A 14,386-nucleotide genomic window follows, 5' to 3' on the forward strand; every position below is an offset into this window, starting at 1 on the left:
TATAACAAGGCTAGAAATTACAACTAATAATTTCAAGATAAAGCTGGCTATGATTCAAAAGATCCAGGACAAATCTGTAATTTAGGGGCACTATGATAGAGGACCCTAATCAATATTTAAAATGTTTCCTTCAACTCTTTGATACTTTTAAGTATAACGGGTTCACTGATGACACTATTCATATTTGGTTGTTTCCTTTATCCTTGCTCAATGATGCTTTTTCTTTATTAGACTCGTAGGCACTAGGGTCTATCACAACATGAGATGAACTCGCTGGAAAGTTCTTACAAAAGTTTTTCCCAATTAGTAAAGCAGTACAAGTAAGAAGAGAGATTGTTTTTTTTAGATAGATGGAGGGAGAGAGTTTCTATGAGGCATGGGAACAGTTCAAAATGTTGAATAAAAAATGCTCGCACTACGAGTTTCTTGAGTGGATGCGATTGCAGTTATTTTGTAATGGGTTGGATGCAAATGCACAATCTGGATTAGACGAAGTATCAGTAGAAGCCCTTATGAACAGAACGTACGAGCAAACTACTCAGGTTAGGGGATCTGAAAACTACTCAAATAACGTTACATTTGGCTGACAAGTCTTCGGTACGTCCAAAAGGAGTATTGGATGATGTGTTAGTGAAACTGCAAAGCTTTATTATCCCCATAGATTTTGTGGCACTTGATTTTGAAGAATATCGTGGTACCGATCCTATTAGGAAAACCCTTTTTAGCCACTTCGAGATCCACCAATGATTTAGAAAAGAATGAATTAACTATGAAAAGTAATGATAAGACTGAAACTTTTAAATGTGGCCATCAATCAAGTGATGAAGATAAGAGGAAGTTAGGGGAACAATGTAAAAAATTATTTATTTCTAATCTCCACAAGTCAAGGGACACACTTCCTTTTATGCATACTGAAAGCATAAACATGTTTAAGGAAAGTGACTAACGGGTAAAGGTGACTTGTGTCCAATCTAAATATTAAGGATAAAAGGATGTAATGCATAAAAAGATTATCACAGAAAGGTTATGTTGAATTACGACTTCTTGTAACTTAGGTAGCAATGATGCATTGCTAGATGCCACTCGTTGCTCGTATTATAGAAATATTCTAGTATTACTACTAATGTTACAAGAACCTATAGGGTCACACCCTATGGTTAAAACGAAGAAAATCAAACATAGTTAAAATTAATATATGAATTTGATTCATATAAAATTTTAACAGAATATAGTTTATCGAAATTATTATAATAAATTATTATTATGATTTCAGTCAAACATTGAAACATGGTAGTTATAATTTTTTTGGAAAGAATATAACATGTTTTTAATACTTTCCATATGTTATAATTCTTTTTAGAAAGGATATAACGTGTTTAATTCTTTCCTTATGTTCTCTATAAGATTTTATTCCATTTTCAATATATGCATACCAAAAATCTCGAATTAGGGTAAGTGTGTTTAAAAAGAAAATTGACAAAAAGGGTCTAACAGCCATTTTGGGAGATTTCTCTCTAGAATAGTTCCAAAAAAGTTTTTTCATTCATTTTAATATCGGGTGGACTACGTGGAGGCCGAAACATTTTTGTTATGGCTTGGAATCAACATCAAATCAGTAACATCCTCTCATCTTTTTTGGTTAAGAAGGTATATCTTCAACCTTATTTCAAACCTTTTAATTCCTCATACATGGATCCATGGCTGTGGATCACCGGAATAATTATTCCCCTGTGCCATAGGGCGTACCTGCCATCCCAATAGTGGTATTAGAGTAACTTGTACACTATGGATATAGTATTAAATTTATTGGTTGATGTGATTGTATGAGATACATGTTATTTGATATGTTTAATCGATCTATTTTTATGAATACATGATATTTGTTAATTGTTGTTAAAAACGTGCATGTTTGATATGTTAAACCTATGTGAGTATTTGTTCCTCTCAATCGATGATTAAGTGTGAATCATTGATTTTGAAGCCTATTGGATCTTGCATATGGTTTTTTAAGTGTTAACGAATCTGTTTTGGGACAATGAAGTTTTTGTTACTTAAAGTTAATTGTTAACTTGTTGATTACATTCGAAAAAGGAACAAAAGTTGTTCCAATCATCTCAAATCAATTTTTTAAAAATATATATTATTCTATTTTGATAAAAGTTATCAAACAGTAATGATTTTCCACAAAGATCTTAGTGTAGTTTTTAAAATTTCACTGGGGTCTACCGTTCACCAATCAGCTACACCGTTGCCCACAGCACGGGGTGCAAGACCCCCGTAAGGGGCTCTGGCCCCTAACCCCTATGCATAGGCAACATTAATTGAAGGGATAATTTGGTAATTCACATTAACAATTCGTTAAATAAAAAGTATCATATATTGTATACTATGTTTGATATGCACGATGTTAGGAAATGCATGGTTATAGCCTGATAGCCCATTTAATTTATTAATTGCAATGGTTGTAATTTTATAAATACTACCTACGTGTTGTGCTTTTTATATTTATCTTTTATTCCTCCTCTCATCTTACTCTATTGTATGTAAAACGAGTTTCTATAATAGTAAATTATACTAGCTATTGTGGGTTAGAGGAAAAGAAGGTTGGGCTACCTAAAGTAGAAAAGAAGCTTGAGAAGTTGCATACACCCTTAGGATTCTTTTCGGTTCTCTCATTGGCTTGGGAGGAACCACCTTATTTTATGGGCTATAACCATTGCATTTATTTACAACTTTATATTTTTCTTGAATATGATACAATGGATGATATGTTAGCTTGCATGTTATAGGACATTAGTAAGATTAATTAAAGGATTAAAATACATAAATGTTGACCATTAATGGTGAGATTAAATTAATTTAAAACCCCTCAAAATATTGAGTTAAGATTGTCTTCTAATATTTACCCTCGTTAAAACCTCGATCGATATAATGTAGGTTCTACTATAGCGAAGTACATGTATCTATCTTGGTCAAATGTGAACAATAAGCAAGTGATAATCACTGGTTATAATATTGGTTAATAACTTAAATCGATTACTCTAATAAGATTATATACCTAGAGGTAAGAGTTTTGGATAATCATGAGATGATTGGAACAAAAGTTATTCACGAAATAGAGGAGTTACATGTGATGTAATTAACAACTGTTGCTTACTTAAATAATCATAATCTTGAGTGTAAAACCAAAGCTGACTTAAGAAGAGGTGAACTATGGATCATTACCTACTAGAAAACTTCAGAGAAAGTCTTTCTGAAATTAAAATATGACGGTTATTAATTTGGAATAAAATAGTGGGGCATTATTTAATAAAATCATTTTTAATGATAATATTAAACTTGGTAAATGTTCTCATGAGCATATTTTATTATTATAGATTTATTATGGCAAATAACACAAACTTTTTATCATTCTGATCTATCATTGAGAAGGACAAGGTGAATGGCTTGAACTTCTTTCACTGGTTCTGTAACTTGATGGTTGTCCTCAAACAATAACGAAAAGTATATGTCATTGAAGAACTCGTTCCTTTTGAACCAGTAGCTAATGCCTTTAGAGCTAACAAGGATGCTTATAAAAAGCATCTTGATGACATGTTAGACATAATATGTCTAATGCTTGCCACCATGACTCCTGAGCTTCAAAAGCAACATGAGGATATTGTTGCCTATGATATGATCCAACACCTCAAAGAATTATATGAGAGGCATTCTCGTCAATAGAGGTACGAGACCTCTAAATTTTTTTTCAATGCAAAATGGTAGAGGGATCTCCTATGGGAACTCACGTTCTCAAGATGACAGGCTATATTGAAAGCCTTGAAAAACTAGGATACCTTTTAGGTGTGGAGTTGGCCACAGATGTCATCCTGCAATAGTTGGCAAGATAGTTTTAGCCAATTTGTCCTTAATTTCAACATGAATGAGATTAATAAGAATTTTCCACAGTTACTTAGCATGTTACGAATTGTTGAAAGTAACATGTAAATGGCTGGTCCTAAACCCATTATGATGGTCCGCAAGGACAAGGGCAATGGAAAGGCTAAGACAAAGCCCAAGGATAACAGCAAGGCCAAACCGAACAAAGGAAAAACTGCATTGGAACTTAAAGGAGGGATTGCTAAGGAAGGAAAATGTTTCTATTGTGGTAAGACTAGACATTGGAAGAGGTATTGCCATGCCTATCTTAAAGAGGTCAAGAAGGCAAATGAAAATGGAGCATCCAGTTCAGATATTTATGTTATTGATATTAATTTATCAATATCTACATCATGGGTATTAGATACTAGATGTGGCTCTCTAATTTTTACCTCTGTACAGGGATTGCAAAGGAGTAGGAATTTGGCTAAAGTAGATGTGGACCTGTGAGTTGGAAGTGGAGCAAGAGTTGTTGCATTAGCTGTAGGAACACATATTTTATCATTCCCTAGTGGACTTGATTTAATTTTGGAGGATAGTTATTTTGTGCCAAGTTTGACTAGATACATTATTTCAATTTCTTATTTAGACAAAAATGGTTTTGAGATAATATTAAGAATAATTGTTGTTCATTTTATCTCGATAATGTTTTTATGGTTCGGCACAATTAGTAAATGGCCTCTACATGTTTTATTAAGATAGACCCATTTATAACATAAATACTAAAATATAAAAAATAAATGAATCTAATCAAATTTATCTTTGGCATTGTCGATTGGGTCATATAAGTGAGAAACCCATATCAAGGATTCATAAAGATGGAATTTTGGACTCTTTTATTTTTGAACAATTGGATATATGTGAGTCTTGCTTGTTGGGTAAAATGACTAAAACTCCTTTTAATAGTAAAAGTGAGCGAGCTAGTGATTTATTAGGTTTAGTCCATAATGATGTATGTGGACCAATGAACACATAAGAAAAAAAAGGTTTTCAATACTTCATTACTTACACTGATAACTTTAGTAGATATAGATATATTTATCTTATGCATCATAAATTTGAAGCCCTTGAAAAGTTCAAGGAATTTAAAAATGAAGTACAAAACCAACTACTTAAAAGTATTAAGGCACTTCGATTAGATTAATGAGGAGAATACTTAAGCTTAGAATTTGATGAATTTTTGAAGGAATGTGGGATTGTCTCACAACTTACACCTCCTGGTACTCCACAATGGAATGTAGTTTCTAAAAGGAGAAATTAACACTGTTAGACATGGTTTGATCAATGATGAGTCATGTTGATCTTTTTACTTCCTGTTGGGTAAATGCATTCGAAACAACTACTTTCACACTAAATCGTGTTCCATCTAAATCGGTTCAAAAGACACTATTTGAGATGTGGACTTGGAAGTGTCCTAGTATGTCTTTCATGAAGATTTGGGGTAGTGAAGCTTATGTTGAATGTCAGACATCTACTAAGCTCAAACCCAAATCTTAAGTGCATCTTTATGGGATATCTTAAGGAAACTAAAGGATATTATTTCTTCAATCCCACCAAGAACAAAGTGTTTGTTGCTCGGACATAAGTTTTCCTTGAAAAAGAGTTTATCTCTAGAAAAAGAAGTTGTAGAAGAATAGGACTCAGAGAAATTTGACAACAACAACAGATCACTAAGCCAGAGATTGAACAAAAACAACTTCCACAAACTGATGCAAAACAATCAACTATTTCAGAAACACAACTACTGCAAAGATCTTTAAGAGAACGGCATGTACATGAGAGATATGAATTTTTCATTACAAAACATGGTGATATTCTACTTATGGATCAAGATGAGCCTAAGACTTATCAATAAGCTGGCAATCCCAAATTCTAAGAAATAGTTTGAGGCCATGACATCTGAGATGGATTCCATGTCAGAAAACCAAGTATGGATCTTGGTTGACCCACCTCAAGGGGTTAAACCCATAGGGTGCAAGTATGTTTTCAAAAAGAAAACTGACATAAATGGTAATGTACAAACATGCAAAGGGTGATTAGTTGCTAAAGGTTTTCGCCAAGGTCATGATATTGACTGTGATGAAACCTTTTCTCCTGTTGCTATGTTTAAATCCATCCGGATCCTACTTACAATAGCTGGATTTCATGATTATGAAGTTTGGTAGATGGACGTCAAAACAACTTTCCTTAATAGGAAACTAGAAGAGGATGTGTACATGATACAACCTGAAGGTTTTTTCGATCCAAAAGATGCTGGTAAGGTATGGAAGCTACAAAGATCCATTTATGGACTAAAGCAAGCTTCTCAATGTTGGAATCTTCGTTTTAATGATGCAATCAAAGAGTTTGGTTTTATCAAAAATTAAGATGAGCCTAGGTATAAGCCAAATTACATACACATATAAAGTACTGAAAAGGTTCAGTGTGGAAGAATATAAGAGAGGATTCTTACCTATGACACACGATATTTCACTCTCGAAGGAAATGTGTCCTTCAACTTCACAAGAGAGAGAACGTATGAGTAAGATTTCATATGCTTCAGCTGTTGGATCTATCATGTATGTCATGCTATGTACTCGACCAGATGTACTGTATGCTTTAACCATGACAAGTTGGTACCAAGTAGATCCCGGTGAAGGTTATTGGGTTGTAGTTAAAAATATCCTTAAGTACTTAAGAAGGTCTAAGGATACATTCCTTATATGTGGAGGTGAGGAAGAGTTGAGTGTAAAAGGTTACATTGATGCTAACTTTAAAACTTACAAGGATGATTCACGATCACAATCAGGTTTTGTGTTTTACCTTAATGGGGGTGTTGTGAGGCCGAGTATATTGCAGCTAGTGAAGCTACAAAAAAGGCTGTTTGGATCAAGAAGTTCATATTTGAACTAGGGTTTTGCGTAGCACATCAGATGCTATTGAAATTCGTTGTGACAATAACGGAGCCATTGCACAAGCAAAAAAACCCATATCTCACCAGTGATCCAAACATATACTTAGGCACTTCTATCTTATTTGAGAAATCATTGGTCGAGGAGATTTGGAAATATGTAAAGTACCAACATATGATAATATTGTTGACCCGCTAACGAAGCCTCTAACACAACAGACGTATGAATGTCAGACTAAGTCACTCTGTATTAGATATGTGAGTGATTGGTTTTACTGCTAGTTGGAGATTGTTATAGTATGCCTAAAGACTAATCGTGAGAGGATTGTAATTACATACTTGTTTTACCCTATTTATTAATATAGTGCATTGCCATTATTATTTTAGTTTCTTTTTCTGTGCTTATAAATAAACTGAATTTTAATAAAGTCCTAAGAAAATATGATTATTCTTAAAAAGTCATTAGTAAAGTATTATTGTGGGCTTGGACAACAATAATGCATTGAGACTAATGTGTAGTTAATTGATGACAAAAATTTGTCATTGACATAGGGATGTCAAAATCAATATATGATTGTGTTAGAGAACAACATATTGGACTGACCCACTATGAGTATGTTTCTTGGATTTTTATATAATAGTCACAATATTACTCATAGTGATAGCTATGTATATGATACTCAGACTTTAGATCATCATTGTCCCAAAGTTGTGAGTCGTATATTTTGATATAGTCAAACATCTACTGTAACAGGTTGTAGTATAAAGATTGACGTTTGATATTCCACAATCCATGTAGTAGGATATGGTTGATCAAGGTAAGATTTATCCCTCCTACATAATGGGAGTAATATCTTAGGCCTCCTGATGGAGTGAGACTATAAATGCATGGCCATGCTCGAATAAGTTTATATGAGATATCACATTTATTTGTTTATTTCAGTCCACTAAAAAATAAAGAAATATGAGATTGGACTATACAAGTGTGACTATTCCATGTTTTGTGTCCAATCTAGATTTTAAGGATAAAATGATATAATACATGAAAAGATTATCATAGAAAGGTTATCTCAAATTATGACTTCTTGTATCTTAGGTAGCAATGATGCATTTCTAGATGTCACTCATTGCTTGTATTATTAGAATGTTATAATATTACTACTAATGTTTTAAGAACCTACAGGGTCACACCCTATGGTTAAAACGAACAAAATCGAAACACATTTGGTGTTGTGTTTAGAAGTCACATGAATTAAATTAATTATTGAATTAATTTAATTTGACAGTTAATTGTTAAACGAGTTAAATGTACAAGATTGTTGTAAAAAAATAGAGAACATAGTTAAAATTAATATATGAATTTGATTCATATAAAATTTTAACAGAATATAGTTTATCGAAATTATTATAATAAATTATTATTATGATTTCGGTTAAACATTGAAAAATGGTAGTTATAATTCATTTTGGAAAGAATATAACGTTTTTTAATACTTTCCATATGTTATAATTCTTTTTGAAAAGTATATAAAATGTTTAATTCTTTCCATATGTTGTCTATAAGATTTTATTCCATTTCAATATATGCATACCAAAAATCTCGAATTAGAGTAAGTGTGTTTAAAAAGAAAATTGACAGAAAGGGTCTAGTAGCCATTTTGGGAGATTTCTCTCTAGAATACTTCCAAAAGAGTTTTTTCATTCTTTTTAACATCAAGTGGACTACATAGAGGCTGTAACATCTTCATTGTGGCTTGGAATTGACATCAAATCAGCAACATCCACTCATCGCTTTCGATTAAGAAGATATATCATCAACCTTATCTCAAACCATTTCACTCCTCGTACATGGATCCATGGTTGTGGATCACTGGAATAATTTTTCCGTTGTGCCACGGGGTGTATTGGTGGTCCCAATAGATAGTAGATCGACTCACCAAATTAGCCCACTTTATTCATGTTCGAACCGGTTACCTTTTATCGAAGCTAGCAATGTTGTACATGGCAAAGACTGTTAAATTACATGGACTACCTATTTCAATTATATTGGATCAAGATCCCTGTTTCACTTTGAGGTTTTGTAAAATGCTACACGAAGTGTTAGGAACGAGACTTGACTTTAGCATATCATTCCACCCACAATCGACGGACAATATAAAGAACAATTCAAAATTTAGAAGACATGATGCGAATTTGTGTCATTAAATTTCGAGGCAGTTGGGAGGAATTTCAACCACTTGTTGAGTTTTCTTACAACAATACTATTCAATTAAGCATTAAGATGGCACCATACGAAGCACTTTATGGAAAAAAAAATACCGTCCACCCCTATGTTGGACAAAATTAAAAGAAAGGAAAATAATGGGTCCGAAGTTATTTTTGGAAACCTAAACAAAATTTGATTAACTCAAGAAAGATTAAAAACGACTTTAGATTGACAAAAATCATATGCCAACTTAAAAAGAAAAGATATTGAGTTTCATTTTGGTGAACAAGTCTTATTAAAAGTCTCACCGTGGAAAAAGGTTCTAAGGTTTCATATAAAAGGAAAGTTAAGTCCTCGTTTCATCGGTCCTTGCAAAGTAAAGAAGCAAATCGGCCTAGTAGCTTATCAACTTGAGCTACCTCCTGAGTTAGATCAAATCTACAATGTGTTTTATGTGTCAATGTTTGGATGTTATCATTTTGATCATTCCCATATCATCCCCATCAAAGAGATCGAGCTCCGACCAGACTTATCTTTAAAGGAAGAACTGATTAGTATAATAGATAGAGAAGTTAAAACCCTTAGAAATAAACAAATTCCTCTGGTTAAAGTTTTGTGGCAAAACCACATGGGAAACCAAGGAGTTGTTTCGTCAACAGTATCCTCACTTGTTCGGTTAAGGTAAGTAAAAATTTGAGGACAAATTCTTTTAAGGGAGAGAGATTTGTCATATCCAAAAATAGGCCTAGAAGAAATAGGAGTAAAATTAATTTTCTATTTTTAAGACTAAGGTAAGAAAAACTTAGAATGCCATAAAAATTATTTTTGTTAAAAGATTGACAAGAATAAGTCTACTAGTTTAGTGGTAAGGCCTTAGCCTAGCGTTAGGTCCCAAGTTTGAAACCACTAGTAAACATTTAGCCAAAATATTTTATTCTCGTTTTCCCTATAAAAGTGTCAAATTTACAAAATAGCCCAACCCATAACTATTTTTTTTAATTTAGTCCGTAATTTAAATCAAAACCTAATTTTAAAATAACTCATAATCCTATTAAAATTAGGAAAAAAATTATATATAACTAAAGCTTTGAAACCCTTGAATTTCATTCAACAAAATTTTCAAGAACAAACTCTCAAGTTCATCTTCTTCACCACCAACACCAAATCAACTTTTAAACAAAAGGAGTCAAAGATTTCAAAATCATCCCTCTCCCTCAAGTGGATCTTCAACCTCCTCTTCCAAATTAAGGTTCTTGTGTTTTCTCAAATCAGGTGTGGGATCTAAACATAAATCGTTGTGTATAATTGAAAATATTAGGAAGTAGAGAAATTAGTAGGTGCGAACCCCTATTAGGCGAACCCTTGTGTTCAAACCCCTATAGACAATCCCCCTTACATGTGAAACCTTATAGGCGAGCCCTTATATGTGACCCCCTATAGGTGAACACCTAGTTACAAACCCATGGATAAAGTTGTATTGGAATAGATACGTGAACTCTCTAAATAAACATGTGAACTCCTAGGTTATTATGTGTCAACCATACTTATGCAAACTTTAACATGTGAACCCTTTATGTATACGAACCCAATATTGCATGCGAACCCTTCATGTTTGTTACATGTGAACCTATGTGTCTATACATGCGAACCATGCTTAGGAGAACTGTAACATGTGAACCCTAGCATGAAATTGTTTGCAAGTCTGTTTGTGTGAACCATAGGTACCATGTGAGCCTATATATTATGCGAACCCTAGGAAATATGTTAGTATGAGAGCCATGTTATGCGAACACTGTAGGTTTACTATGTCAAGCCCTAGGATAATAGTATGCAAACCCATAACATGCGAAACCAAAGTGTGAACCCTGCATTCGTGAACCCTACATGCGAACCTGTATATGTTCTAGATAATTAGGCATGTTAATTCACATGAAAATCCGGTACATGTGACATTTTTTCATTACTTGCACAAATTATATGTGTATATGTGAAATTGATACGTATGAACGCATGAACACATGCCATTAAATGCTAGTATGAAATACGGAATGTAAAATTGAATAATGATAAAAAATGTTACATGCTAAGTATATGTGAATAATTACGTGAAAATAGGTAATGAGGACGGTGGAGTTCCGTAGGAGACAATGGCAATTTAAATCCACCCCAAAATTTAGTACTACATGAAGTAGGTGGTAATTTCATCAAAATCGGGCAAATTGGGATTATAGTTTAAGAAGCCATAAAAAATCAAGCAACCGAGATGGTAAGTTACTGTAGGAAAAGTCATCGTCAGAGATGACAAGCGAATGACTATCATCATCGGAGAACAAATCTAGGACAGTTAGTTATTATTATGTGTTTTGGAGTGTCGAGCAGTGCTCGAGGGTGGATAGGATGGATAGGTGGGAACCTAATCCATAATTGCATCGCATCATACATAAATTGATTATACTATGATTTATTATATGTACCATAAAGAAAGCTCAGTTCATTACTATACTATAAATTGTATGATTTACCATTTCAAAATTATATATAATGATTTATAAGTTAGACTCACACTTAGTAGTTGTAAGCTCACTCCCCCTTTTCTTTACCTTTCAGGTAACACATAAAATTAGGACTCGGGATGGCATCAGAGGACCCTCGAATTAGCAAGCTTGTTTTCATTATTATTATTATTTTAAAGCTATTATTAAAGGTTTTTGTATTCCTTTTATTACAGGTTGTAATTATTAATTATTTCTCGCTTTTATACCTTAGGTTAAAATAGACTAGCTCATTTATTTTAAAACATGACATTTAGTTAATACTCTGATAATTGCATGCTAGTTCAGTTTAGAAAACTTTCAATTTTAATAAATGATTTTTTTTAAATACTTAAAGATTTTGCTGAAACACTTTTCGTAAATATAAAGAAGGGTTTACAAGATCACTTCGGTGATCAAATGTAATGCCTTCACCTTAGCCAAATCTCCTAGGTCAGGTTGGGGTGTTACATTAAAAGTTTTAGATTCAATTGTGAAAAATATGTAAGTTTTTATTTAGGGGCTAAATTGAATAAAGGGTAAAAGTTTAGGCTAAATTGTACAATGTTAATAAATGGTTCATATGCATAAGTTTAATTCAATTGTCATATAAATCAAGAAACGGATTTATCGGTAGATAAATGTGGAAAGGAAAAATTGTCGAGTAGTCATCGCTGTTGTGTTTGCTGCAGAATCAGTTTAGGTAAGTTTGTATAGTGGATAAATTGATTTAATTGATGCTTTTGGTGATATAATATATTCGTGTATGTTTGTGATTGGATTTACTTGTATAATGATATTAAGACCTGGGATGGATCAAATTGCATTGATATTATAGTGGAGGGTTGTGATTGAAAATGGAAAATTATATGGTTGAACTCATATGATGCGGTAATGTATAAGTAATTAGATGATATGGTTATGAAACAAGGCCCGTAATAACTTAGTGAATTCCTAGGATACAAATGACATGTCATTAGGTTTATTATTGTTTCGGGTTTTGGTCTTGGATGTCCTACTAATGGCTAAGATCCTGCATTTGTTACAGACTATTCATAGTTTATGTGAGCAGCATTTTGTAGCTTATCATTCGGACCCACAACTCATGTCAGCAAGCTCATTTCACATCTTATGTGAGCATTTATAGTCACAGATTGTGTGAGCATTGTTCCCGCGTATCCAATTTTATTTCACTTTGGTCCATCAAGTGAAAATCGGATATATGAAAGGGTTATTTAATATGGTAATTTGTTATATGAAATGAAAAATGATTATATGATGTGGTTGTAACACCTCAAACCCGTATCCGTCGTTGAAACAGGGTTATGGAGTATTATCGGAGTTTTCAAATCATACGAACACATATTTATAAACATTTCATATCATATCAATGAACATATTAAAATCAAGTGGAAACATACATATTTTCCCTTACACGAGCCCTTGAGGCCCTAAATACGCGTTAGAAACAAGTCGGGACTAAATTGGAAACTTAAAGAATTTTTCAAGAAACAAGGAAAATTTTCAGAACTATAGGTGTCACACTGCCGTGTGGCTAGGCTGTGTGGGCATTTGAAATTAAGGACACATGACTGTGTCCCGGCCCGTGTCCATGTCCATGCCCGTGTAACTCACTGATTTGGGTCACACAGCCAAGCCACATGCCCGTGTGCCAGGCCATGTGCTAGGCCGTGTAATAGCCTGACTTGCAACCCTTTGAAAGCTACACTGAGACATACGCCCTTGTGGACGAAAATAGATCATTTTACAAGCCATTTTTCTCACCCAAATTGGCGTATACCTACAACCAAAATTGCACATATACACAAGACATAACAAGGCATCAAAATCATGCATAAACAAGTCATATACATATGGTATAATATCATACAACCAATATGCCCTAAGGCGCCTCAAATGACAATATGTAAACATGTCTAACTATGTGCTCATTTTGGTCAAAATGATCAACTAACTTCCAACTAGATTTGCATCAATTCATACCACTGAATTCACTTACCAAAACATACCAAATGGTACTAAATATACCATTCAACTACTAGCATCAATATTCATATATGTCATTCATAACCAAGTACCAATTCACCACATTCCCAACAAGTCACATGACATATATAATATGCATATTCACTACTATCATTTCATCATCCATTATTCAAATATATCAAACCAAACATCAACCATTTTAAGGCTACTTATATACATTCCAAACCATGCCATTACACCAACAAAATGCCAAAACACAAGCCAAGCCAAATGGCCATATCAACAACCAAAACACATAGGCCAACATTAGCCAAAATACCTATACATGCCATTATAACCAAAATTCAATAACTGAAAGTACCAAAAGAGTCGATGGATAGTGTGATATAGCTCCGACAAGCGTCCAACCAGAACGTGCTTCTGATTCACTTTAAAACACGAAAAGAACACAGAGTAAGCATTTAAGCTTAGTAAGTTCGTATAACTTAAAACATAACTTACCATTTAATTACAAAATAGGTAAGATAAAAATAGCATATCCTAACATAATTTGGCCAAATGCCTAAGCACATATACACCAACAATGTTAGCCATGTAAATACATATACAAACCAATAATCATGGATGAGCACAATAATTGATTAAGTTTCATATACATGTATCATCCCATTCAATTTTCCATATACCATGTAACAACATTTCCATATAATTCATATGTATCCCTGTAATAGTCTGTAATGAACCCTTACCATTTTGTATCAAAATAATGCCTGTTGAACCATTAGAATATTGCTGGATACCCGAGATAGCTCACACATAATGTACTAACTCATA

The 14,386-nt window shown here is 33.3% G+C and overlaps 1 non-coding gene across 1 annotated transcript; it reads right to left on the reverse strand.

Annotated features, from left to right (window-relative positions):
• Positions 1-318: 318 nt before the first annotated feature.
• On the reverse strand, positions 319-424 carry LOC121221534 (small nucleolar RNA R71). The gene has a single exon (XR_005918924.1). It is a non-coding gene; the product is annotated as a small nucleolar RNA R71 (small nucleolar RNA).
• Between the last annotated feature and the right edge of the window lie 13,962 nt (positions 425-14,386).

This window comes from Gossypium hirsutum, chromosome D09 (genome assembly GCF_007990345.1).
Source record: "Gossypium hirsutum isolate 1008001.06 chromosome D09, Gossypium_hirsutum_v2.1, whole genome shotgun sequence".
Lineage (NCBI taxonomy): Eukaryota > Viridiplantae > Streptophyta > Magnoliopsida > Malvales > Malvaceae > Gossypium > Gossypium hirsutum.